The sequence below is a fragment of the Aedes aegypti genome, chromosome 1, assembly GCF_002204515.2.
Source record: "Aedes aegypti strain LVP_AGWG chromosome 1, AaegL5.0 Primary Assembly, whole genome shotgun sequence".
NCBI classification, from domain to species: domain Eukaryota; kingdom Metazoa; phylum Arthropoda; class Insecta; order Diptera; family Culicidae; genus Aedes; species Aedes aegypti.
In genome coordinates, this window is record NC_035107.1 from 109,427,370 (window position 1) to 109,454,432 (window position 27,063).

A 27,063-nucleotide genomic window follows, 5' to 3' on the forward strand; every position below is an offset into this window, starting at 1 on the left:
ATTTTGTTATATATATCAACTAAGAATGATAAGCTACTTTCAGGAAGTTTCTTGATGAGGATGTAGAAAATTCCATCATCGCCAAGGGCTTTCATATTTTTGATTTTTTTTTCATAATAGTTCTCACTTCTTCCAGTCTTCCAGGAACTTCGAAAACGCTTCCTTGGTTGAGAATGATTTCAAAGTCCTGAGTAACTTGATTTTCTATTGGACTAGTAAGTCCTAAATTAAAATTGTACGAGCTGTATAGCAAGTTTTTAAGCTTTTTCGCAATAAGTTAGTAATAATTGGTTTTCCTCTTTCCATACCGGTATTGGCTTCTGAGGTTTTTTTCAAAATTTTAGATAGTTTTCAAAAGGGCTTAGAGCCAGGGTCCAATTGAGAAATTTTATTAAATTTTTGTTTCTTTATTGTCAAAATTGTATTTTTTTTTTTGAACTTCTTCCTTCATGGCAGGATTATATAATTTCCATAGCAAGATTGCGAGTGCGTTCAAATTGCCTTCTCCTCACGTTTTTAAGACGGATCAAGAGTTTAAGATCATCGTATATAATAACGGATTCAAATGTTACTTCACATTGTGGTATTGCAATTTCTCTTGCTTCAACAATGGAATTTGTTAAATGTTCGAAAGCTTTGTCAATATCAGTCCGTCGGCTAGTAAATAATTGAAAGTGGAGCTGATAGGATTGAGAATCGCGTCAAGGGATATTTGAAATGTAACAGAGACATGATCAGAATCAAAATCAGCGAAAGTAACCAGATGACTAGAGTTGATCAAGGCCAAATCAATCCTAGAAGGGTTTCTAGAAGAGGAAACCAAGTAGGGCTATCAAGGTTTGGAATTTAGAATATCCTGAAGAGCACTCATCAATAAAAATTCTGCCTTTAGAATTGATTTGCGAATTATTCATTAAAGTGACAATGACAAAAAATTAAAGTGACAATGACAAAAAAAAATGATTTATTGCGAGTCAATTCCCGCAAATCAGTTTTAAGCAAATTAACTTGCTGTTCCTTGCTTGCTGTCCAGAGCATTGAAAAGGCAAATAGGAAGCTATGAATGTACCAAGCTGTGTTTCAACAGAAACACCCAAACTTTCAAAAACTTTGGTTTCAAATGACAAAAAAGTTGATGACGTTTAAAAGCCAATGAATGATGATAGCAACTCCACCACATGCTACATTCAGGCTAATAATCGAAAAAATAACAAGAAAGTGGCAGTCAATTGCAATTCAATTCTAACGTTTCCAATATAATTTCTACCACGGGATTAGTGGTGATTATCTAGTTTGAGACCAGTAGAACAAACTCAGATACATTTTGTTGCGAAATTATTCAATTGAATACGATTTATTTGTGCTGTTCGGAATTTGAATTAAGGTGTTCGGAATACATATGAGACAGAATAAACACAGTGTTCGGCATTTGAATCAAAATGTTGTTCCATACTTTTACGTTAAAACAATACTATAACTAATAAAATCACCCAACAGCTAACAGTTAGACTTTGCAAAGAAATTAAAATGTATATAAATATCAGCCAATTTATGTCAATCAGGTGCATTCGAAGTCACTGTTGGCCATAAGTGTTCGGAATATGAGTCAAAACGATACGTTTTCCTCAGATTCCCTGAAAAATGATTTGATCAAATTTCTACTGTTATATTGTGGCATTATAAAAAAAAATATTTAGAGCAGATTATGACGATTTCTCAAAAGATTTTTTTTTGCATAATTGTTGAAGAAATTCCAGCAAGGAACTCTTCAGAAATTCTTTAATACATTTCCCTATAGTTCTACCAGAAATTTTCCAGCAATTTTTCAAAGGATGCTTAAAATAATTTCTCCAGAACTCGCTCCAGAACATCTGTAAGAACTCTAAAGCTACTACCTCCAGTAATTTCATTAGGGATTACTATGGTTTTGTTTTTCCAGAACTATCCTAGAATGTTGATACCTTTGCACTTCAAGCTAATTCTCCACTTGTTATTTTAGGAGATCTAACAAAAATTGATGCAGAATTTCTTCCGAGGGAATCTACAAATAGCAAAAGAATATCTTATCATGGTTTTAATTTGCAATACATGCATACCATAGTATGTTCTTCGTAAAGTTGTTGTAAAAGGCAAACTAACAAACCGCAGCATTTCAATACTGAATAAATAACAAAACATCAAAACACTTATTCAATAGTTCAATGTGTTATTGACTAAGTATTGAATCAAAAATCAATAACAAAACATATTATGGAAATTTTATTCAAGCCAGCTTAAACACATTCTATTACAAAAAAAACCTTATTTATAACTTATTTTGTTATGATAGCATAAAATGGTCTTCATCAGGTCTTCATATTATCCTAAAATTTCCTCCAACATTTTTCGCACATCCTTCAATTGAATTCTCTAGTTATTACTTATTCTAGGAGATCTTCCAAATATTTCTACAGAATTTCTTCCGAGGAAATCCACAAGGGTTTATTCCAGAGTTTATGAAAAAAAAGTTTAACGCTTTTTATGGAACCCTGCAAGAATGCTTCGTCTGTTCATGACGATTCCCTCAATAATTCATCCATGTTTCCTTTCAGAAATTCAAAATTTCTTAAGGGCTTCGAACAAATCAATTTATGGCTAGAAATTTCTCCAACATTTCACTCGAGTATTGCTCCTGAAGTTTTACCAAACAATGCTCAAAAAGTTCATTAATTTTCACAGCATGAATGATCGGAGGAATGATTGGGAAAATTGCTGTAGTATAAATATACAACAATTTTTCCAATCATTCCTCCGATCATTCTTATACAAATTTTCATACAGTTCCTGTCCAATGGTTAAGGATATATTTCTTTTAAAAATCCTGCGGAATACTATCCCGAGTTTCGATTGTTGTTTTATCGGTTCTTAGCAAATTATCCAGGAAATCTTCTGAAACTTCCTCGAGAGACCAGTAGATATTTCAGAGATCCTTGTTAATTGGGGTGACTTTGAAACTTACACATGTTTAATCAACGGTTATTTTTGGATTTTCTGAAAAAATTCCTCCCGGATTTATTTTTCAGAAAATTTTTCTTGTCATTCCTTTGGAGATATGCCTTGATGAATCAAGACTAACTTGAGAAAATCTCAAAGAATTACTGGAGGAATTTGTGTAGAAATCTTATAAGGAATCTCTGGAGCAATTGCATAAGATAACTTTAGAGAAATCTCTAGTTGGAATCTTATAAAAGTTCCAAAAGACAATTTAAAAGAAATCCTTAGAAACAGTTTGAAAGTTATTTGTTGAGTTTTAAAAGACGTTTCGACCGAGAATCTTGGAGGATATGCCCGGGATATCGATGGATGAAAACTGGATAAAATCTTGGCGAAGTAAGGGCTAGGAAAATTTCTGATGATTTTTGAATAATCTTTGGAGAAATTCCTTTCTATGGTTCTCCTTGGGAAAATCCAGGCCGAATTCTTGAGGTATCGTATACAAAATTCTTGGAGAATTTTTTTGGGAAACACTCATTAAATGAATTCCTTTTGAAATTTCCGGAATATTATCTGTTAATTGACAATTTGGGCAATTAAATAAATAAAAGTCTGATGATATTCCTAGAGAAAATCAAGATAAAATAAATGCTGTAATACTTGTAGTAATATTACGTGGAAATCTCAAGAAAAGTCTCAACTCTTAAATAAATGTCTGCTTTGAATCAAACTCTTATCTCCTGGCTCCTATTAAATGACATTTCATTTGTTTTCTTGGTTCCTATTTGGTTCAGCTTCATTTTGAACCCTTATAGGTCCCAGTTTGGTTTCTTTTTTCTGCAAAGAAATCTCTTATCTCCGTTGTAAGCCCTGTAAAGACGAAAAGCTGTCTTAGTCCAAGGAGTGCCAGTGACAGAAACCTAGGTTTGAAAACATCTACTCTGAAGTTTTTTCAGCAATTTTTCATTCTATACTAATTGCATGGGAGTTAAGAAATAAAACAAGCTTGTCTTCTAAGCATTATTTCTGAATGTTTTCTATTGTGCGAAAAAAAAAAACCTGAAAATATCGTTCAAACGTTTGGAAACAGTAGAATTTCCTCAAAAAAAAAACTCTACTCAAAGCCAAAAAATGTCACACCGCTTTGCGTTTGAGCCTTTTAAATATATTAACTTTTAATTTTCAGTTTAGGGTTCTATGAGGTTAAATTTTTTTCTTAGCTTCACGGTGCACAACATATTCACCAACGTTTGTCCAACCCATGGTTTCGAACGTGGACACACCTCTGATGATTGTTGAGCAAGCGATCGTTAACTTAAATAAGAGTATGGTTGGGGAATCTGTCTGGGGAATCTCGGCTAAGAAAAACGTTGCCATTGTTCTGCCAGGTACGAGCCTTGTGTGGGTAGGGCAATCCCAAAAGTTAGACTTATGATTGCCGCTGCAATTCGCGCATACAAAACATTTTGGTGTCTTCCTTCACAGAACAGACGTCCTTAGTGTGAGTGGGACGACACTGAGTGGGCACCAGGTTTCTATAAATTTTCCCATATTTCAAGGATATATAACAGAAGTTTTTTCTAAAGCTTAAATATTATTGAGATCCCTTTTGTTAATGTGAATTAAATATTATACCTTTGAAAGCCATTTCCGATGAACGCCAAATTGGGCTCTCTTTCTCATAATAATTACTTGGACTGACGAAAATCCAAGTATATCATATATTCAATTTTTGATCTCTTCAGGTGTCTTATAGTTACTTGAGAGTCTTTTCAAGACGACTTGAATCAAAGAGCCAGGTCTAGGAGCTGCTTCGATTATTGATTTTCGGAAAATTTGTCTAAATCTTCAAACTGATTGCCCATTTCGAAGCAATTATTAATATTAACCATTTCACCCTTGGGAGAAAGCGCGCATTCCTGGAGAAACGTCCTTTCTCTAAACTTTTTCCACGATTAGTAACACTTTTTTTTTTTTGGAACGATTTTGTTAAAACAGAGATTCTCCCTTTCTTTTGTTCGTGTAAGCAACCATAATCGATGAGATCTTCCAAGAGGTTTTTTCTTTGACGGAGTTCAAGAAGGATTACCACGATAGATAGAATTTGTTTAAATAAACGTTTCAGTGGGTTAAATAATGCGTTTCTTTGGACTCCTTGCCAATTTAAACTTCTTCCATTCCATCTTCTTTCAGCACAAAACGGTTAAATGGCTCAGGACAATTCGAAAAGTTGGTTGTTTATCCAAAATTAAGACGATATTTTAACCTCAGTGATTGTTCCATTGCTCTTTAATTTTTAAAACTTTCATTAACTCCTGTTTTGGGCAGGGCATTGTTCTCTCGATATAACCACTGTTATTTACAACCACTTATTGTTTTTTAGACCTAACGACGTAGACATCGAAGGCGAGGAGTTTCCGGTGCTGGTAATAAAGTGTCCAAATTTCTCGCGGCTATTCATGCATACACCATCTAGCAGAGGAAACTCATTGCGATACAGGGGGGACGGGGATCGTTATTTCTTGCTCTTATAAACGGAGCAGCAAAAATTTAATTAGCCTTCGGGGGGCAGTTAACTGCTGCAGATATTGCTTTCCGATTGGGTGGATTGGATATGGAGTGTGGCAACGTCGAACGAAACAATCGAATTAAAACATGGGTGAGAAGGCGTCTACGACCGTCTGATGGAGGTGTGTAGCTACTTTGGTGATTGGATTAGATTGAAGCGGGAAAAAGGGGCTCCGAAGGAAATGGGTTTTCGATAGACATGGTTGTCTTCTTGCGACTGGAATTGATTGGAATGACCGAGTTTTGGGTGGAAAATCAATGATAATGACATGGTGGTTACTTGTGTTGCAAAATTGGTTTATTACTAGAAAACAGCCCTCTTTTCGTACGGTCCATTGGTGAAGAAATTCAATTAACTGCGGTACGATGACAGTGGAAAGGGAAGATTGGGGGTTTTTCCGGTAAATTGATTTCTTCGAGTGGAGATCATCCGATTCACATTAACAACCTCATTACTGTGGAGTTAAATGTTCCTCCAATAAAGCGAATCGGTCACGCCACTCGGACAAGTCCCTGACCGGGAGAAATATGCAATCCCGCCGTATATTAATTGAAAATTAACATTTGTTCGTGTCTACTTCATTTTAAAACTGCCACTTTACATTCCCAGGGGTGCATATGTACACACAAACACTCGCACTCGTTCTGGATTGATTGAGCACCGTCAGTCCGTCAGTTCGCCAGTCATTCGGAAACAGCAGAGGGGCGGAAACAGCAGCACGAGTTGTCTGCCGGTAACGATGGCAATCAGCATTAATGCCGAGCTCAAAATGAAAATATTATGACATCATAACAATAAAAAACGGATTTCGCCGGAAGCCACCGACCGGCACGAAGGCAACGCACAAACATACCTACAACTGCACATGTGGACCCTGCAGCTTTACCATCGACAGCATCATTGATTGTATTCCGGAGCAGTAACAGCGCGCGTGGCTCTTAATGCCGATGATGTGAGCTCTTCGAAACCACTGGCAACCATTCCAGGCGACCAGGTTCAGGTTCGAGAGCTCAAAATGCGACATATCAGCCTCAACTATTGGAACGCACTATGGGTAAGAAATTCACAATTACAATTTAAAATTCCAAGGCTTTCCGTAATGAACAAAATTCAACCAAAGAGCATGAGCATGAGAATGATTGACCATCCACAGTTGGTACTCCGTTGTTTCAAGAACAGCTGTTCTTACACAGGGAACCAACCGACGCTACTCAGGGTCAATAGTATTCTCAATATGTAAGTACTAGTGCTCTCATTATTATAGATAAAGATGTAATAACGCCTGCAAGAACATGGCTGTTGGAGATCAAAAGTGAGGTTAGGTTGCGAAAGTTTTTCAAATTGAAATAAATATTTACGGTTTCCTGTGCCTTAAATTGCAAAAATCTTGTCAGTTAAATGATTGGGGTGATTTTTCTTCCAATGTTATCACAAAAAATTTAGTTTAAGGTACACTAATCCCTAATCTAGAAGAGCGCCATCTACACATTTTACCTTTGCGTTAGATCACCAACTCGTAGCTCCTATATCTAGCACAACCTCCCGTATCGGTACACCTGGAGGTCACCTCAGCAGACAGAATCGAAAATCTACTACGGTTTGATCGATGCATGGTAATTCTTCGACTTAACCGACGTCTGAACCTGTTGGAAAGTTACTACCAGGTGAATGCAAACGCCTTCTGAGTAGCCTGTAGGATAGGTGTACCAGTTATGGACATATTGGTTTCCTATTTCGCCATACGTGATTACTTTCATGTCTTCAAATTTTGAAAAAAATGTGTATTGTAGTAGTTAGATTTAAGATATATTCATTCATTTCATATATTTAGTTAACATCTAAACAGATAACACTGAATCAACAATTTCACGCCACGATACTCGGTTCGTGGCCGCATCTCTTCTTCCTCGGTTCTGCCTCACGCTCGCCAAATCGATACGCACTTGATCCACCCACCTAGCTCGCTGCGCTCCACGCCTTCTTGTACCAATCGGATCCAATGCGAACACCATCTTTGCAGGGTTGCTGTCCGGCATTCTTGCAACATGCCCTGCCCATCGTATCCTGCCAGCTTTGGCCACCTTCTGGATACTGGGTTCGCCGTAGAGTTGGGCAAGCTCGTTGTTCATCCTTCGCCACCACACACCGTTTTCCTGCACACCGCCAAAGATCGTCCTAAGCACCCGACGTTCGAAGACTCCAAGTGCTTGCAAGCCCTCCTCAAGCATCGTCCACGTTTCATGCCCGTAGAGGACTACCGGCCTTATGAGCGTTTTATACATGGTACATTTGGTGCGGGTGTGAATCTTTCTTTGGTATTGTATGCCGGAAATAGCTGCGTGGTATTCGTAGTCTATTTAGCAAAATAAAACCACTGATCCAAAGCCGCCATTTGTGAAGTAATTGGCCGTCTATCGGGGTATCCCACTATATACCAGCTGCCCACGCATCTTGGATCAAGATTCGACCATGAATGAGAAAGATGGTGACGAGCCCGAGTGGGTCAAATAGGCTCATGACGAAGCAAGGCTTGCTTTCTTTTACTATCCTGTAAGCCTCATGCTTGACGATAGGAATGACGACACATGTTTTGATTGAAAACCGTTGGAATAGCCTACCTTGTTGTGTCTACCGTGTTCCTGACAATCCGTTAAGGCTAAGTAGCCCGTTTTGGCAACGATGATGACTTTTCAGCTTGCAGTTCAGTGTGATAAAACTCAGTCTTGATAGTTTATATTGACTTGAAAAAGTATCACTGTCCGCGCTAGCATGCATAAAGTGTGCTGATACATTTTCAGCTGTGTCAGTGCAAAATCAACTGGTTTTCTGCGATTCAAAATCATGAGATGAATTAGCAACAATCATCAACGATGCGTATACATTTCAATGACGGCCTACTTCGCTTTAACAACTTTCTACGTTACCTACGTTTATTCTACGGGCCTTCCTTAGCCGAGTGGTTAGAATCCGCGGCCTCAAAGCAAAGCCATACTGAAGGTGTCTAGGTTCGATTCTCGGTCGGCTTAAGATCTTTTCGTAATGGAAATTTCCTTGACTTCCCTGGGCATAGAGTATCATCCTAGCCTGCCACACGATATACGAATGCGAAAATGACAACTTTGGCAAAGAAAGCTCTCAGTTAATAACTGTGGAAGTGCTCATAAGAACACTACGCTGAGAAGCAGGCTCTGTCCCAGTGAGGACGTAAATGCCAAGAAGAAGAAGAACTGTCCACGTTCACTACTTTTCTCTTCGTTGCCTTATTAGCTCCTGGCGCTTTTCAATAGATAATTGCTTCGTTCGCAACATCTCTTCTTGTAGGGTTTTCTGTTTAACCAGCTTCTCTTCGCGTAGCTCCTGACAACGACACAATTCTTCGATTTTTCGCTGCTTTTCTTCAAACTCGTTTAAGCTGTTCCTTTTGTCGAAATTCTTCCTCCTTCGAACGTTTCTGCTCCTCCAATAACTTCAACTGCTCTTCGATGATAGCTGATCGGTTTTCGAACGGACGACGATTTCCACGGTATTTTTGTATCTTAAGGTGAAGATGACTCGAAGCCAAACTTCAAATTTTCAAGAACACGGATCTGGAAAACCAAGCATCCGTTCGAGCTGAAAACCTAATCGATTGGTCACTAGCTGGGGGTCCCCAACCGATTAGGTTTTCAGCTCAAACGGATGCTTGGTTTTCCAGATCCGTGCTCTTGAAAATTTGAATTTTGGCTTCGATTCATCTTCACCTTAACGAAGCCTTACTGCCTAGCCTTCGATCGAGTCTCTATCGTATGCATTTGCTAAGGTGTGACTCATTTAGAATAGGAACACAAATTAAAATATGTTGGATATAATTCAACAAAAAAATAATTCTGTTTTAACTCAAATGTTGCCTTGCATGTAAGTTTCAAAGGAAAAATAATTAAAATAGTATTCATCCCCTTTTTCAAGATACTGTTGGGCTTTTCCCGGAACACGGTTATTTAATTGGCGCACAGTATGTTCATCCATAATTTTAACAAGCTCATCCCATTTACAGTTTACAGTTCTTCAATATTTTGGCAGTGATTCTAATCTGAGCTTCCTCTTCATAAAAGCCAAAAGCTCTAAATTAGGCTGAATTGGATTCAATTAGGTAAGTATCACTCTTCATGAAACAATCCCTAAATTCCGTCCACACTTTATCAAACAGCTTCATCGTACGGCTTCTGGTCACATTTTGTTCCCGATTTGGCTGTCTGTAGGGGCTTTAGGACATTTGGTCGAAAGACATTTGGCCGAATTACGTTTGGTCGAATGACATTTGGTCGAAAGTACATTTGGTCGAAGGGACGTTTGGTCGAATGGACGTTTGGTCGAATGACCTTAAAACATTATTTTGTGCGAAAAAACGTTTGGTTCAACAGATATATTTTGCACAATGAATGATCTTTAGTTTATTTTGGGCAAACATACCTTCATCAGAAGTCAATGATGAAACTATCTAAATTTTGAATCTACGCTTTGAAGCGTGGTTAGCATGCATGTATTAGTGCCTATATAGAATCAATTATTCTTGTACATGTACTCATTCTTCATCTTATTTTGGATCGGAAGACGGGACATTTTTTTTTTATTTTGCAGAAGTTTAAAGGTGTTTGTACTCATTGTTTGGCATTGGAAACATAATTCTTTATTCTTTCGAAATACCAAATGCTCAGTTATTGTAATAATTAACATTGTTGAATTTATTATTCTTTAAAATGTAATCGTTCTTTATATACATTTGTTGATCTTTATCCTATGACAACTTCGAGTGTAAGTGCTCGGAAGCTTTATTACGTATCATGCTCTAAAGTGTACGACCGTGGGTAAGAATTTGGAATGCAGGGACCAGACCTGATGCGGTTGAGCATGGTCACGTTAAATAGTCTGCATTTAATTCGTAGAATAATTAATAAGAGGACGAGTTTTGGTGGCCATGGTTTTTAGGAAACGATTTTAACAAAGTCCATCGATTATTATAGTGCCTGTAAAATAATGTCCTACTCATGGTGATTTATTGTTATGATTGTTACTTCCAGCTAAATCACATTACTTGGGTAAACTTGTAGGTTTGATAGTGGAAATTATTATTTCTATCGACTCGGAGAATAAGCCTGAATGAGAAAAATTACATCATGTAGCGTCAACAACGTCAGGGGTCAATCGATATTGTGGAGAGTCTGGATGGTCAACTGGAATCCCAAAATATCTTGAAGTTAATTTAATAAATACCAGTAAACCAATGTAGATTTCTTGCACTCTATCATGTTGTTCTTGCACCTGCAACCTCCAGTAATAGATCCTACCATACATGCTTTCCGCTCTTTCAATCCCAATCCCTGTGTATTATTGTCAAAATGTCACTCTGTAAAATAATCTGAAAAATCCCTATTTGACCAAATTTACGACTAAATGTCCTTTGATCAAATATCATATGCTTCTTGAAGCAATTAAATACTTTTCAACCAAATGTCCATTCGACGAATTGCCCATTCGACCAAATGTACTTTCGACTAAATGTCATTAGACCAAACGTCATTCGACCAAATGTCATTCGACCAAATCACAATTAGGAGGGGCACCTCCGGCAAAGCTGATTTGCGTTTTCGTTCCCAGCTCAGTCAATATCTTGCCTTCTGACTACTAGTCCTTCTTCTTCTTTTTCTTCTTCTTCTTCTTCTTGGCATTAGCGTCCTCACTGGGACAGAGTCTGCTTCTCAGTTTAGTGTTCTTATGAGCACTTCCACAGTTATTAACTGAGAGCTTTCTTTGCCAAAGTTGCCATTTTTGCATTCGTATATCGTGAGGCAGGTACGATGATACTTCATTTCCAGGGATGTCAAGGAAATTTCCATTACAAAAAGATCCTGGACCGACCGGGAATCAAACCCTGACACCTTCAGCATGGCTTTGCTTTGTAACCGCGGATTCTAACCACTCGGCTAAGGAAGGCCCGACTACTAGTTCTACTGTTAGAATCACTTTTCCGAGTTGTACTGCTTGAACCGTCAATGCTGCCACCATCACGAGCCTGAACTTTTTCTTCAAATATCATTGAGCCTCTTCCATTCACTTCTTACGCGCCAACTCTGGCGAACTTCCTAACGTAGTAGTGACTCCCTCCGATCTATAAGCTTCTATTACGTACTAGTCGAATCGGGTTTATTCCAGCAACCACCTAGCCATATATCGCTCCAACTTCTAAATATATCAAGCGGTTCCGGGTCATTTGGCCGAATGCCGTTTGGCCGAATGCCGTTTGGCCGAACGCCATTTGGCCGAAAGGGTCATTTGGCCGAACGCCATTTGGTCGAATGCCGTTTGGCCGAAATTGAAAACGAAAGTGAACTACAGTTAGGATGGATTTATGATGAATTCAAAAGAACTTATTCACCTTATTCATATAAAAGGATAAATCATCATTTTAAGCTTTTTAGTGTTAGTTGAAGAAATAGTCAGTGCTGGAAGAAGAACATCCTAAATGTAAGCGGTTGTTCACTTCGATGCTAGCGGTAATAGCCTTCAGCAGATGTTTTGGTATTGCGTTCGTAGTTAGCTTTTGACAGTAATTAAAACGGTTTAAAACTTATTCGTTCTTCTGCTGGATCGGCTTGCTTCGATCCCTCGAACCGTACTAAGTAATATATGTCATAGTTCTGGCACAGACAAACAGACGTCACGCTCTCGTCATTGTCCATCGACCAACTTCCTAACGGTCGATTCAAATATATTGTAAGTGGTCAATCCACCACCCGCAGCGCTCGCATCGTTTTTGTTCGCATTTGACGTTTACAAACTACCGCCATCTGTTCGCCCATCGGCTAAACAGACCGATTTTAGCATTGGGCGTTCATGGTCTCTCGACTATGATTTTGATCGCGATTCGTTCTAAGTGTTTGTCTGTGGTTCTGACATCAACAAGTCTTGGCTTTTTCTTTTCACAACGGAGAAACAGTGTGCTTCTTTGACGTAAGTGTTCATCGAGTCGTTTATTGCTATACGCAAGCAACGGTACAGTGTTCATGTTGTAATCTTAATCTTGAAGGAGAATGATATCTCACCTTAGTTTACCCTTGAGCTAAATAAATGTGATCTGAATAAAACGTATTATAAGCATTAATTCCAATAACTATGAAACATATTTCTCTCTTGAAAGAACAGCCTATGATTAAAAGAAGGAAAAATCTCTGATGAAAATTTAAGCAAGTGTAATGCATATAATCATTTTATCAGTACAACTACAAAGAACTGCCGATGATTTAAAGAAGGAAAAATTCCCAATTGAAATATAAGCTAAACTATTGCCGATAGTAATGGAACCAGTATAACTAAGAATAGCCTATGTTTAAAAGAAGGAAAACAATCTGATGAAATTATTACACCGTTGGTAATCCAGTGGCGAATCATTCATCACCTCAGAGTCTTAACGCGAAGTGTGGAGTTCACAGCTTCGTCCTGAATTAAAAGGTCGATGTTATCACTCTCTTGGAGCTCATATAGTGGCAAACATGACGTCCCATCACATCATAAAAATCAACAAATTAACTAGCTTATCAGTTATTGGGTCACACTTATGAATCCTACACATCAGCGTTGTAGCCATTTTTTTTTGTCCATGATTCGGCCAAACGGCATTCGGCCAAATGACCCTTTCGGCCAAATGGCATTCGGCCAAATGGCGTTCGGCCAAACGGCATTCGGCCAAACGGCGTTCGGCCAAATGGCCGGACACCTATCAAGCTTAGTGGTAATATTAATTCGTTTGAACATATGGTTAAATCTGTCTGACGAGCTCCCCAGAACTCTAATTTTCAATTAGTTAATTAGTTAAGGTGAAGATGAATCGAAGCCAAAGGTCAAATTTTCAAAAGCACGGATCTGGAGAACCAAACTTTCGTTTAAGCTGAAAACCTAATCGATTGGTCACTAGCTGGTGGTGACCAATCGATTAGGTTTTCAGCTCAAACAGATGTTTAGATCTCCAGATCCGTGCTCTTGAAAGTTTGAGCTTTGGCTTCGATTCATCTTCACCTTAAGAATTGAATTTTGAACGATCTATGCTCCATTTGACATATGGCAATGCTCCTATTCATAAGCCGCTGACAGACGATAGACGTTAGTTTGCGAGATCTCGGACTATCAACACTACCCAGAATCAGTCGCACAGTGGGTTCGACGACAGAACCTATGTTGGCGCTAACATTAACTCCGATTACTACTACCTAGTGATGGTGAAACTGCGATTAAATTTATCCGTCATCAACGATGTACGGTACCGACGCTTGCCTCGGTACAGTCTTGCGCAACTGAAACTACCAGATGTCGCTAATGAGTACGTGTAGTATCTTGAGGCAGCGTTGCCGGATAAAGGCGCGCGCTCGATAGGAGACCTCTTGAGGACTGCTGGAGGACAGTCAAAGCATTGCTGCCGAAAGCATTGTCGGATACGTGGAACGAAGTTCAAGAAACTATTGGTTCGACGAGGAATGACAGGAGGTTTTGGTGGAGAAGAATGCAGCGCAGGAGAGCATCACGGTACGTGTCAAAACATAAAACGATACAGACTGGAACAGAAACAGCAAACCCGCCTATTGTGTAATGATCGAGAAGGGAACTTGCTGACAGATAAAACGAGAAAATGTTAATATAGCGAGAAACAGGATGGAGCTTCTCAAGCACGAAAGTGAGCTACTTTACCAACAGATCCATCGAGTACTTCTGAAGGTATGGGAGGACGATGCAATGCCCACTGGTTGGATGGATGGCCTCACACGCCCAATCTACAAGAAAGGGAACAGTGGAGTGCGCTAATTACTGAGGAATCGCTCTGCTTAATTCGGCGTACCAAATACTGTAGCGCAACCTGTTTAACAGACTGACACTGCTCGAGCAATCCTTCGTCAGCGAATACCAAGTAGGTTTTCGTGAGGGCCGCTGGACAACGGATTAATAAATAATTAATAAATTCCGGGAGTATAACTTGCAGACTCATCATCTTCTTCTTTTTCTTCTTGGCATTTACGTCCTCACTGGGACTGAGCCTGCTTCTCAGCGTAGTGTTCTTATGAGCACTTCTACAGTTATTAACAGAGAGCTTTCTTTGCCAAAGTTGCCATTTTCGCATTCGTATATCGTGTGGCAGGTACGATGATACTCTATGCCCTGGGAAGTCAAGGAAATTTTCTTTACGAAAATATCCTGGACCGACCGGGATTCGAACCCAGACACCTTCAGCATGGCTTTGCTTTGTAAGCATTTGAAGTGCTTTTATAATGCTTGTATGTATCTATGATGCTGATTTAGGCTTGTATGTATCTATGATGGTAATTTTGATAATAATATTGAATTACATAGAATATTCATTGCAGAAACATTGGAAAAAATGACAAATAAATTTATTAATAAATTATTGATCGGAATAGCCTTTGAAAATTGATGTTTATTCTTATAAGCAGCTAAATTACTATGGTGAATAAATGTAATATATTATAAACGGAATGTAATAATAGTTGGAGTTTTCCCCAACTAAGATGCAAGTGTTGCCTAACAAAGAACTTTTGTCTTGATTTTTTTTTTCTGACCCACAGTGGAATGGTCTAACGACTCCGTTTCGTAGAAACACCAACAAGTTTTACTCAGGCAAGAGGGCAACAACAACGGGCGGCTGCAATCCTGGAGCGCTTGTATGTGGACTTCTCTCTAAGCCTGGATTATAATGAACACATAAAGTAAACGTGTATACCTCTACCCATACGAGTGCAAGCTCCTGTCATAAATTTCAAATAAAACAAGTTCACATTACTTTCGGTCCAGTGAAGAGATACCGACTTTTCTCGGCAAGTGAGGTTTAGTTGCCTGACTCTCTGTACCTATATGGGGAAAATTGTGTTCCACGTAGTTGCTGTTGTTGCTTTTCCGTAAAAACTTACTGCAGTGTTTGCTTTCAAGGAATGTGCAATAGAAACGACCGTCGTAATGCTCGGGCCTGATTGAAATATCAGATACCTACAAAACCGGAAGGACGGAAGGGTCAGGGCACTCCGATGATGATGGAGATGGGTCATCTAGGAAAGGAAACTATGGTATGATATGCTGTCACGACGTGGCAGTTCCAGTTGGATGAAGATTTTTTAATTTGGGCTCCATGTCAATCACAATCAAATGGTTTATGGTCTGGGAAGTGGATATGTTGCTATGTGAAGAAATATATATTTGAACAGTAGCTGCGCAAAAAGATGCTGTGAAATTTAATCTCCTTGTCGGTGACATTACTTGTCTACACTTCAATGTTAGGTGTGGATTTTTTAAAGTCTTTCCTGAGAATTATCTAGGCTGTATCTGAAATTTTGCGGGAAGGTATAGAAACCAAAACTGAATTTTTTGCTCATTCACTTTCAGTGAAACAATCCATTGCTGCTTCAATTTACCGATTAATCTTAAGCGATAACCGTGAAGCTCTTGGTCTTAATGCAAATACAGTACGATTTTCGCATCGAAACACAGTTTTCCAACACAGCGAAAAAAAGATCGTCAGTACCTGTAGGTCCTTCTAAAGCATAGTCCAGGTTTCATGCTCGTAGAAGATAACATAAACATATTACTCATGATACATTTGATGCCAGAGAGCCACTTTACTGATAACCAGATCATCCGCGAAGTAAATAAATTGACTGGATCTGCTGGAAATCGTATTCCGGCTGTTAAACCCGGCCCTTCCCACAACACCTAGAAATGCAATATTGAAGGTACGTAGACCCCGATCGGATTCAAACGAACTGGAATGGTCGCATGAGATCTTTACACAAATTTGCATCGTTGCTCTCATCAGTCGTGCAAGCTTCCAGGGAATGCTGTTCACGTCCTTTATTGTGCATAGTTCAATGCGGTCGATATTCTCGTATGCCGCCTTGAAATCGATGTGATGTGCTGAGACCTGTTATTCACGAAAATTTTGAAGCATTTGCCAAAAATTGAGGCTCTGGTCCGTTGTCGCCAGAAGATGATCTGGGACAACACTTTGTAGACTGCTTACTTACTACTTAGAACTAAATATCTTACTTGTCGCCTTTCTTGCTGATTGGCTTTAATATCCCTATCTTCCACTTCTTCGGTGGCTGTTCTGTTTCCAAGATTGTGCTTATCAGCCTGTGCAGACAAATGGTCAGACTGTCCGGGCCATCTCTATAAGTTCAGCTTCGATACCATATTTGCCTACAACTTTATTGGTCTTAAACCGGTGGATGACACTGTATCTCCACTTAAAGATAGGCTGTTTAGTAAGCATCGTCTGCAGTACTGAGGAAGGTATTTCCTCCGTTGTCTCGACCTTCATTACCTGTGCTCTCAGCACCATTCAGGTGTTCAATGAAGTTCTGCTTCCACCTTCCGATCAACTCACGTTCGTCCATCACGATGCTTCCATTATTATCCCTGCACATCTAACCTTATGGTACAAAACCAAGCTTCTGATAGAATTTCCGAGTTTCTTGAAACCGGAACAGCTGTTTTATCTCCTCGTCCCCTATTTTTTCCGGTATTACCATCTGTGTTGCATTCTTCTTCTCCAGAATCTGCTTACATTCCTCGTCGAACAAATCGTTCTGTCGACTGCGTCCTACATACATCGTAGATCCAGCAGTTTTCAAGAGAGCTTCAAAAAGCTCATCCTCTTCTGGTAATTCAGCTTTGAGGTACTGTGCGTAAGCAGTTGCCATATTCGGTTGCTGTAGCCACTCTAAGTGACACTGTAGCGGCCGTCGGTACCGAACATTGTTGATGATTGAAAGTTTTACACAACAGCTTCTGACGTAGAAATTGTCGTCGCACAACCTTCCATCAATCAGAACGTTGTCGGTTTGTAATTCTGTCTGCTGTGGTGATCTCCAGGTGTTCCGATACAATAAGCAGTACTACGTAAAATAGTTTCCCGTGGGCAAATTGATTAATCCTTCCACAATAAACAAATGATGTTCAAAACCAATGACACTTCCCTTTCAAAGGCTAGTGCTAGAGGCAATGCATTTAATCCTGCGTTTAAGCGCTTTGAATAATGGTGGTTGGCCTTTTGAATTAGGTTAAAGGTTCAATCCATTGTATCGAACGTACTTTTTTTTTCTGTTCGGAACATAAACCATTGCGACCAATATTTGATCTATTGTAGTATATCCCGTATCCTTTGTTTAGTGCATGTCGTGTTACCTTATCACTATTGAGAAGTGATAAAGTATTCGGTTTTCTTACAGTTGTAATTCCTAACTTGATCGTAGAAAGAATGTGGTGGGTACACTCTCCACAGGCGCGCTCCTTTATCAGTCAAACTCGGATCCCTTGATAAAGCCAAGAAATTACACCGATGTTGTCCATGCATCAGAATCTTAGTTCTTACTTCTTCAAACTAGAGAACTAAATAAATAAAAGATTATAAAACAAATGGTTGTATTCGACCCATTTTTTTTCCTTGTCTCAAAATCATTCTCGGCCACTGGGAAAACCGAAACTTGTCACTTTCAACAAGGTTTGAAAATGTAACAAGGACTAAAAATGTTCCTTTGATTACTATAATATCCTGTTCTCTTCGTTTGAAGCAGTCAGGACTAGGGTTCTCTGGTAGATTCTTCTTCTTTCTGGCGTTACGTCCCCACTGGGACAGAGCCTGCTTCTCAGCTTAGTGTTCTTTTGAGCACTTCCACAGTTATTAACTGAGAGCTTACTATGCCAATGACCATGCAGTGAAATAAAGAAGAACAAAGAAGAAAATGTTATTAATCGTTACAAGTCACACAGAATCTGAATATTTCAGAATTGAATATTTCAACAGTTAACGTAAGAATAGACCGATGAAACTCTTCATAGATAAATTGCTTTCAATTTTTATTTCTTTTCTTTTGAGGAGCCATTATATAACCCCAGAAGGAGAGCCACTTCGTCGAAACACCCAACTTCTTAATCCTCGTTCATGATGATTGAATTATGAACGAGCCGTGTTATGCTCCTTTTGTGATTGTTTTCACTCGGTCAATAAAAAAAAGAGGAAGCTAACTTTCCCAGCAAACTTCATCTTTCGATGAATATCACCCACGGAATCATTCGAGATAGCTTCACAACTTCTGCGAAGTGATTTCCCACGCTCTGATGATCACATTCGTTCAGCGAGATTGTTGGGATCCCTCGAGGAGCATTAGCCGAACAAAATACAAAAAAAAACAACAACCAACATCAGTATTTTTCTTCTTCCTCAAGCTCAACTCAGCAGCATAGCAGTAGTAAAACAGTTTGGGGGTCAACATAAACAAACTGGCCGCTTTCGATGGCAGCAGGATACCTTATCCATAATTTATGTGTAAAGTTCCACCACTCTGGGCCTCGAAATCGTTCGGAACTCATTCTCAATGCTAGGGGTATGCGATATTTCGACAGATTTCGTCAATTATGCCTCGAAACGAAATTTCAATGTGGCGAAATATCAATTTTCGTTTCGTTTATGGAATAAGGAATATATTCCTGAAGTAACTCTAAAGGAGATCCTGGAGTAGCTCTAATAGAATGCCTGGAGAAACTCCCAAGGAATTCCTGGAGAACACCCATAACACTCTGAAGAAAATCCTAGACTAACTCTGAAGGAATTTCTGGTGTATTTCTAAAGGAATTCCTGAAGTAACTCTAAAGGATTCCTGGAGTAACTCTAAAGAATTTCTACAGTAACACTTAAAAAATTCCTGAATTAACTTTAAAGGAATTCCTGGAAGAAATCCAAAAGAGCTTCGGGATGATCTCCGAAGGAATTCCTGGAGGAACTCCAAAAGCATTCATGGAGCAACTCCGAAGGAGCTCTCAAGGAATTCCTGAATGAATTGGGATGATCTCCGAAGAATTCCTGGTGGAACTCCAAACGAATTCGTGGAGCAACTCCAAAGAAACTCCCAAGGAATTCCTGTCTGAATTCCAAAGGAATTTATTAAGGAAGTCCCAAGGACGTATTGGAAAGACTCCCAAGGATGTTTTGGAAAGACTCCCAAGGAATTCCTGGGAGAAAACCGAAGGAATTGCTGGCGGAACTCCGAAATAATTCCTGGAGGATACCCAAAGAAATTTCTGCAGGAACTCCAAAGGAACTCCTGGATGAATTCGTGGACGAACTCCGAAGGTATTTCTTGAGTAACTCTAAAGGAGTTCTTCAAGTAACTCTGAGGAAATTTCTAGAATAACTTTGAAGAAATTCCTGAAGTAACTCTAATAGAATATGTGAAGTTACTCTAAAGGAATTCTTGGAGGATCTTCGAGGAATTCTTGGAGGATTCCTGGATGAACTCCGAAGGAATTCCTGAAGTAACTCTGAAGGAAGGCGTAACTCAAAATGAATTCATGGAGGAACATCCAAGAAAATCCTGTAGGAATTCCGAAGGAATTTCCGGCGGAACCCCGAAGGAATTTCTGGACGAACTCCGAAGAAATTCCTGGAGGATATCCGAAGGAATTCCTGGAGGATAGCCAAAGGAATTCCTGTAGGAAGTTCGAAGGAATGTCTGGACGAAATCCGAAGGAATTTCCGGAGGAAGTCGGAAGGAATTTCTGGAGGAACTGCGAAGAAATTCCATGAGGAACTTCGAAGAAATTCCTGGAGAAACTCCCATGAAATTCCTGGAGGAACTCTGAAAGAAATCCTGACGGAACTCCATGAGAATTTCTGGAGGAACTCCGAAGGAATTCCTGGAGGATATCCAAAGAATTTCCTGGAGGATATCCGAAGGAATTTCTGGAGGACACCCGAAAGAGTTCCTGAAGGAACTCTAAAAGAATGTCTGGTCGAAGTCTGAAGGAATTCCTGGAGGAAGCCGGAAGGAATTTCTGGAGGAACTCCGAAGGAATTCCAGGAGGAGCTCCGAAGAAATTGTTGGAGGAACTCCCAAGGAATTCCTGTAGGGACTCTAAAGGTATTCCTAGATGAACTCCGAGGGAATTCCTTGAGGAACTACGAAGGGATTTCTGTAGTAACTCTAAAGGAATTCCTGAAATAACTGTAAAGGAACTCCTGGACTATATCTAAAGGAATTGCTGAAAAAGCTCCCAAGAAATTCCTGGAGGAACTTTGAAAGAAATCCTGACGGAACTTCATAGACATTTCAGGAGGAACTCCGATGGAGGGAGTCCAAAGGAATTTTTGGTCGAAGATACCACAGCATTGACCTCGGAGATTCCATCAGAAATTCCTGGTCCGTATTCTGGATGGACTCCAAAGGAATTTCTAGAGGAACTCCAAAGAAATTCCTGGAGGAACTTTGAGGAGAAACCCGAGGAAATTCGTCAAGGATTTCCGAAGAAATACCTGGAGAAACTCCGAAGAAATTCCTGGAAGAACTCCGAGGGAATTTCAGAAGGATATCTGAAGAAATTCTTGGAGGAATTTAAAAGGAATTCGTTGAAGAAGACCGAAGGAATTCATGGATGAGCTCCGAAAGAATTTCTAGATGAACTCCGAAGAAACTCAGGAAGAAATCCTGAAGAAATCTCCAGACTCAGAAAGAACTCCTGGATTATCTCCCAATGAATTCCTGGAGGAACTCTCAAGGGATTCCTGATTAAACTGCGAAGGAATTCCTGATGGAACTCCTAGAAGTACTCCGAAGGAATTCCCGGTGGAAGTCCGAAGGAATTTCTGAGAGAACTCCGAAGGAAGTCCAAAGGAATTCCTGAACGAAGTCCGAAGGAATTCCAGGAGGAACTCCGTAGCAATTCCTGACGGAACTGCGAAGGAATTCCTGGAGGAACTCCGAAAGAATTCCTGTAGTAACTCTAAAGAAATTCATAGAGTAACTCTAAAGGAACTCTAAGAAATTCCTGGAGGAACTCAGAAGGAACTCTTGAATGAACTCTGAAAGAACTCCTGGAGGAATTCTGAAGAAACTCCTGGAGTAATATCGAAGGAACTTCTGGATGAACTCCCAAGGAATTCCAGAAGGAATTTTTAGAGAGACTCCCAAGGGATTATTGGGAGAAATCCGAAAGAATTTCTGGCGGAACTCCGAGGAAATTCCTGGCGGAATTCCGAAGGAATTCGTGGACGAACTCCGAAGAAGTACTCTGAAGAAGTTTTTGAAGTAACTCTGAAGAGATTCCTGGAGTAACTCTGAAGGAACTCTTGAAGTAACTCTAATAGAATGCCTGAAGTTACTCTAAAGGAATTCTTGGAGAAACTTCGATGGAATTCCTGGATGAACTGCGAAGGAATTCCTAATGTAACTCTAAAGGAATCCCTGGAGTTACTTAAAACGAATTCCTGGAGGAACTTCCAACGAATTCCTGTAAGAACTCCGAAGAAATTTCCGGCGGAACTCTGAAAAAATTTCTAGAGGAACTTCGAAGGGATTCCTGGAGAATATCCAAAGAAAATCTTTAAGGATATCCCTATGAATTTTATGAACGAAGTCCGAAGGAATTCCAGGAGGAATTCCGAAAAGAACTCCTGGAAGAACTCCGAAAGAATTTATGGAGGAACTCTATACAAATTCCTGGAGTAGCTCTAATACAAACCTGCAGAAACTCCCAAGGAATTCCTCGAGTAAATCCGTAGGAATTTTTGGAGGAACTCCGAAGCAATTCCTGGAGAGTATCCAAATAACTCCGAAGAAATTCCTGGAGTAAATCTAAAGGAATTCCTGATGAATTTCTAAAAAAATTTCTGGAGTAACTTCAAAAGAATTCCTGAAGTAATTTTAAAGGAATTTCTGAAGGAAGTCCGATAGAATTTTTGGACGAAGTTCGAAGGATTTCCTGAAGGAGCTCTGAATAAATTCCGGAAGTAACTCTACAGGAATTCCTGGAGTAACTCCAAAGGAATTCCTGAAGATACTTTCCTGAAGGAACTCCGAAGAAATTCGTGGAGGAACTCCAAAGGTATTTTTGTAGTAACTCTAAAGGAATGCCTCAAGTAACTCTGAAGAAATTTCTGGAGTAACTGCGAAGGAATTCTTGAAGTAACTCTAATTTTTGTTCAGGATTTCTCAAACATTTCAATCAGAAAATTACTCCAGCAATTTCTCTCAAGATTCCTTGAGAAGTTTTTTTTCAGAAATCAATTGAGAAAATTCCTTAGAATGTCTCCAAAAATTTGCAGTCATTTTTCCAGGGTTGCAGGATTTTTGCAGGGATCAAAGAGTTTTTTTTAATTACACTGCGGAACACGGTTTTGTCTCAAGAACCAAAATACCGCTATTTACTAAATTAAGGGTTGCTGAGTCCATTGCCGTTTTCAGAAATATCATGGCACGTCTAGTTTTTGAGATATTGACGGTTGAAAATGCTAAATTTGACTGTTTCAGCCAACTTGCATGCAAGTTTTCCAACTTGTACGGCATTTCGTTTGCTCAATTTGTCACAGAATTCAAACTTTATGCATAGAACAATAATTATCAACGAAGTTCATAATATTTTCGATGGTAAAAAGTTATTTTTTGGTGGTTCATAAAAGTATTGTATTATGCCATATAAGAGAAACGAAGAATTTTATATGAAGACTGCAAACATGTTGAAAAAAATAGATTTAACCTAAATTTTATCGTAAAATTTCAACTGATTTGTATCTAAATTGTAAGTTTAAGTTCTATTTAGCATGTTTGGTAGATTATATCACAAAAAAGTTTGATAAATCATTCTTTAAATTTCATGTAAACATCAATAAAACCAGTGTTTTATACAACTTTGGCGATCTGTAGCTAAAAATTGTGACGTGCTTGAACATTTCTGAGAACGGCTTCAGTTTAAGCGACCCAAAATCTACTAGAGACACATATTTTGATCCTTGAGACACGCGAAAGTGTCATTTTTGTTTCGCTGTGTTATTGGAGATATTTGTTAAACCCGTGAGGTATTTCAGTAGGGAATCCCAAAGTAACATCAGCTGAAATTTGAATAAGTTATAAAGTAACCTTTGTTAAAACCCACTTTATTCACTGAAAAAAAGACATGAATTTTCTAGGAAATTTTGGAGGATTTCGTAGACAAATCACTAAACGAAATTGAAACAAAATCAATTATGCCTGCTGATAATAGCGTACATAAATTCTTTGAAAATGATCAAACAAAAACCCTCTCAGAAAATTGTTTTGGAATGATCGGGGAAAGGCTAAGTTTGAAGATATCTACAGGAAATCCTGAATTAGTCTCTGGGAATTTACTAGTTATTAAAGCGTTGGAGTGCTCATGGATTTCCTGTAGCAAATTCTGAAGAAACTACAAATCATGAAATTCATGAATTGGTTAGGTCATAATATCAGGAACACAAATCATGATTCCTAGAGTCATAATCATGATTCTCCATAAGCGCAACATCCAGGGCGAAAACACTAAGCGGTGCGCTTTGCTTCAACTCATTCGCATCGATCACCCATTATTCAAGATGACGAAGTGGCTGAGTGGTAGAGTTCGTGGCTTACAATCGGAAGGTTCTTGGATTGAATCTGAGTGTAGTGTTTTTTTTATTTTTATTTTATTTTGTCAAAAATAAACGGATGCGCGACTCAGCATTGTGGGCATTCAAATCATGATTCCGAGCATTCAGCAACAAAAACGTAACGCGTGTGACTCATGATATCATGAGTCCAAATCATGGTGTATTTTCATAAGACGAAAACACACTGGAATCATGTTATCATGAGTCATAATCTTGTTTTTGGATTCTGATTTCTACCCGTATGTAAGGACCCCTCGAAACACCGTTGTAAGAAGTCGGAGAGAAGCAACCGTGGCCTGTAAGTCTCGAAAATAAAGCTTATTATAATAAAACCGTTGTAAGAATTTCTGGAGGAATTGGTGAAGGAATCGAGACAGGAGTATTAGAGAGATCTCTGGAGGAGTTTTTGAAAGCATGCCATAACAAATTTCTAAATAAATCACTATCAGAATTTTTGAAGCTTTTCCTCGTGCAAACTGAGAAAAAAAAACCTGAAGAACCTGTGAAATAGTCACAAAAAGTTTTAATTTGGAATACCGTCAAGCTACCATTCACCGTGCATTTAAGAAAAATTTGCACTTCAATAAATTGTATAAGTTTGCCAAATAATTTGATGCGTACTAGAATACCACTACGTAGCGTGCAATTATATAATAATTCAGGAAAAAATACTCTAAAAATTTGTTTGAAAATGTAATGTTAAGGTCGCCTCGTACCGTGCTATGTCACCATTTACCGTGCACTCTAGTGCACCATTCACCGTGCATATAGTTTTCGTCATGATTTAATTTTGTATCCTGAAGAAACGTTGGTAATGGAGCAACTATGTTGCTAGTAGTGTGCGCACTCATTTTTAAGAATATTAAAATCTTCATTTATAATAAAAACCATAATACGTTTCAAAATTTACTAAATAAATAATTTTTCATTAAAATCGTTATAGGAGGTTTGACTGTATTGCCCAAACCATTTCATATTCACTCAAACACTCAAAATGAAGTTTTTTAATCACGACATAACAATAAATCTAATATTACCGAATAATTTCAAGCTTTTTACAGTAATGCACGGTAATGGGAACCATACATATTGAAAAGGGTCCATTTACCGTGCATTTGGGTATTGACTGAAACACAATGAAAAATTATAAATTGCATAAAATTTCATTGCTCATACAATGAAATACTTCTAACTAGTGGTATCCACAATGTAAACTTGTTGAAATTTTGAAAAATTTCATACTCTAACGTTAAAATGCAAAATGGTAATTTTTAGCGTTTCTACTAAGAGTGTTGAAAAATCTCATTATCAAACAGAATTCACATGATTTTGACTACATAAACTAGGTTTTTCAAAATGCTTTGTGACAAAAACTACTTCATTTTATTAGTTTTATCTTATTTTGCTGACAAAAGAATAATTTGTGAAAATTGTATAAATATTTTGTAGGAATTTGTATATGTGCACGGTGAATGGAGCCCGCACGGTGACTGGTGACTTAACGGTATATGGCAGCAGAAAACATAAAATTTTCAGAGACTCACGTTACAATGGAGCTCCAACCTCTAAAATTAAACCGGCTTCTAGCCCTGCTATTACGATTTTTTATCCACCTAAATTTCAAAGATATCGTACTTCGAATATAGCTGAATTTGTTTACGAATTTTGGGCCTAATTCAAGCTCATCAGTAATCAAAAATCAACTGAATTGGCAAAATAACAGTTGAGAAATTTGGGTTGGAGAAAAAATTGTCAGCGTCTAATTGATGGTTAAAATTATGTGTTTTGTTCCTCCGTAAACCATTCTCGTTTGACATATGTATTTTGTACTAACCTTCCTTTTCCAGCTGATCGGCGATTGCTTCCCATTTTTTGTGATTGTATTTTGTGTCCATATACTTTGGGTCGGACAAATCATATAGAACGCGATATTTGCGCACCAGCTCAATTAACACCTCATCGTAAGCGGCGGAAAACATTTTGAAAGTAGCACTGCACCGTACTGAAAACACTTAGGGTCAGTGTTCCCTTAGTGGACAGTCCCCTATAGTCGCACTAGTGGCTTTTTACGGCCGTTTTGCTATGAATCTTTTCAAAATATTTTTTGACATGAAGGTCAGGAGCTATTTATCTAAGTACCATTGATACACAGCTTGCTTTTGTTCAAAAAATGATCGAAATAATTAGTTTTGCTTAAAATTTGAGCTCCCTTGCGCCTATAGTTAACCTATTGTTCCTATAGTAGCACTACTGAGAGAAACTATTTTTTATTATACGAAATAATTAATGAATTGAGTACTTTTTTACATCAAACGAAAGCTTTTCATCCACATTTTGAAGGAAAAATATAAAAGCTTTGTAAAAATACGGTTTTGATTAGTATTTTGCCAACGCCGTGATGCTAGTGCTACTATAGGAACAGAAATTAGAAATAGTGCTACTATAGGCACATGTATTCCTATAGTGGCACAAGCGATAATAAATGCAAACATATGATTTTTCTCAGTTTTCATATTTTTCCCACAAAACCAAGATAAAAAGCTTTCAGATGATGTAAAAATAATGACGCTAGCGTTATTTTTCGATTTTATACGAATATTTGTTCTTAGCTATGCGGCTATTGGAAGATCGACCCTACTGACGAAAGAATGATGAAAATAATTCTGGTTGAATCATCTGCCATTTCTCACAACTACATACGTAACACTCAACATGACACTCGCCGTGTTGCCACCGGAGAATCAAAAAATATCGTCTCTAAGAAATTTATTTTCTCAGCTCGGTGAGACGTCGGTTTGACCCCGAGCACGGCCCGGCGACTGAGTGTGAACTGTTGCATCAAGCACCATTGAAACAATTCAAATCAAATCCCGGTCGCTATACGGCCGTGACATGGCACGGCGTAATGAGAATAGCCCTTTAAGGGCTCACTTCCGTGCTTCGTTTGGCATCTTCTCGTCGATGCATATCGCATACCCTTACTCAATGCTCATCGCCCACTGGCACTGGCTGCCGGCCGTTCTATTCGGGGTGTTGTCATAAAAGCTGCCCAAAGAAA

General features: G+C 38.7%; 1 long non-coding RNA gene across 1 annotated transcript in view; it reads right to left on the minus strand.

Moving 5' to 3' along the window:
- Positions 1-26,796, minus strand: part of LOC110676593 — a 63,239-nt gene extending 36,443 nt beyond the window's left edge. The window contains exons 1-2 of the long non-coding RNA XR_002500542.1: positions 26,639-26,796; positions 25,840-26,016 (exon numbers count right to left, since the gene is read on the minus strand). This is a non-coding gene — a long non-coding RNA (uncharacterized LOC110676593). The remainder of the gene's footprint in view (positions 1-25,839; positions 26,017-26,638) is intronic.
- Positions 26,797-27,063: the final 267 nt, after the last annotated feature.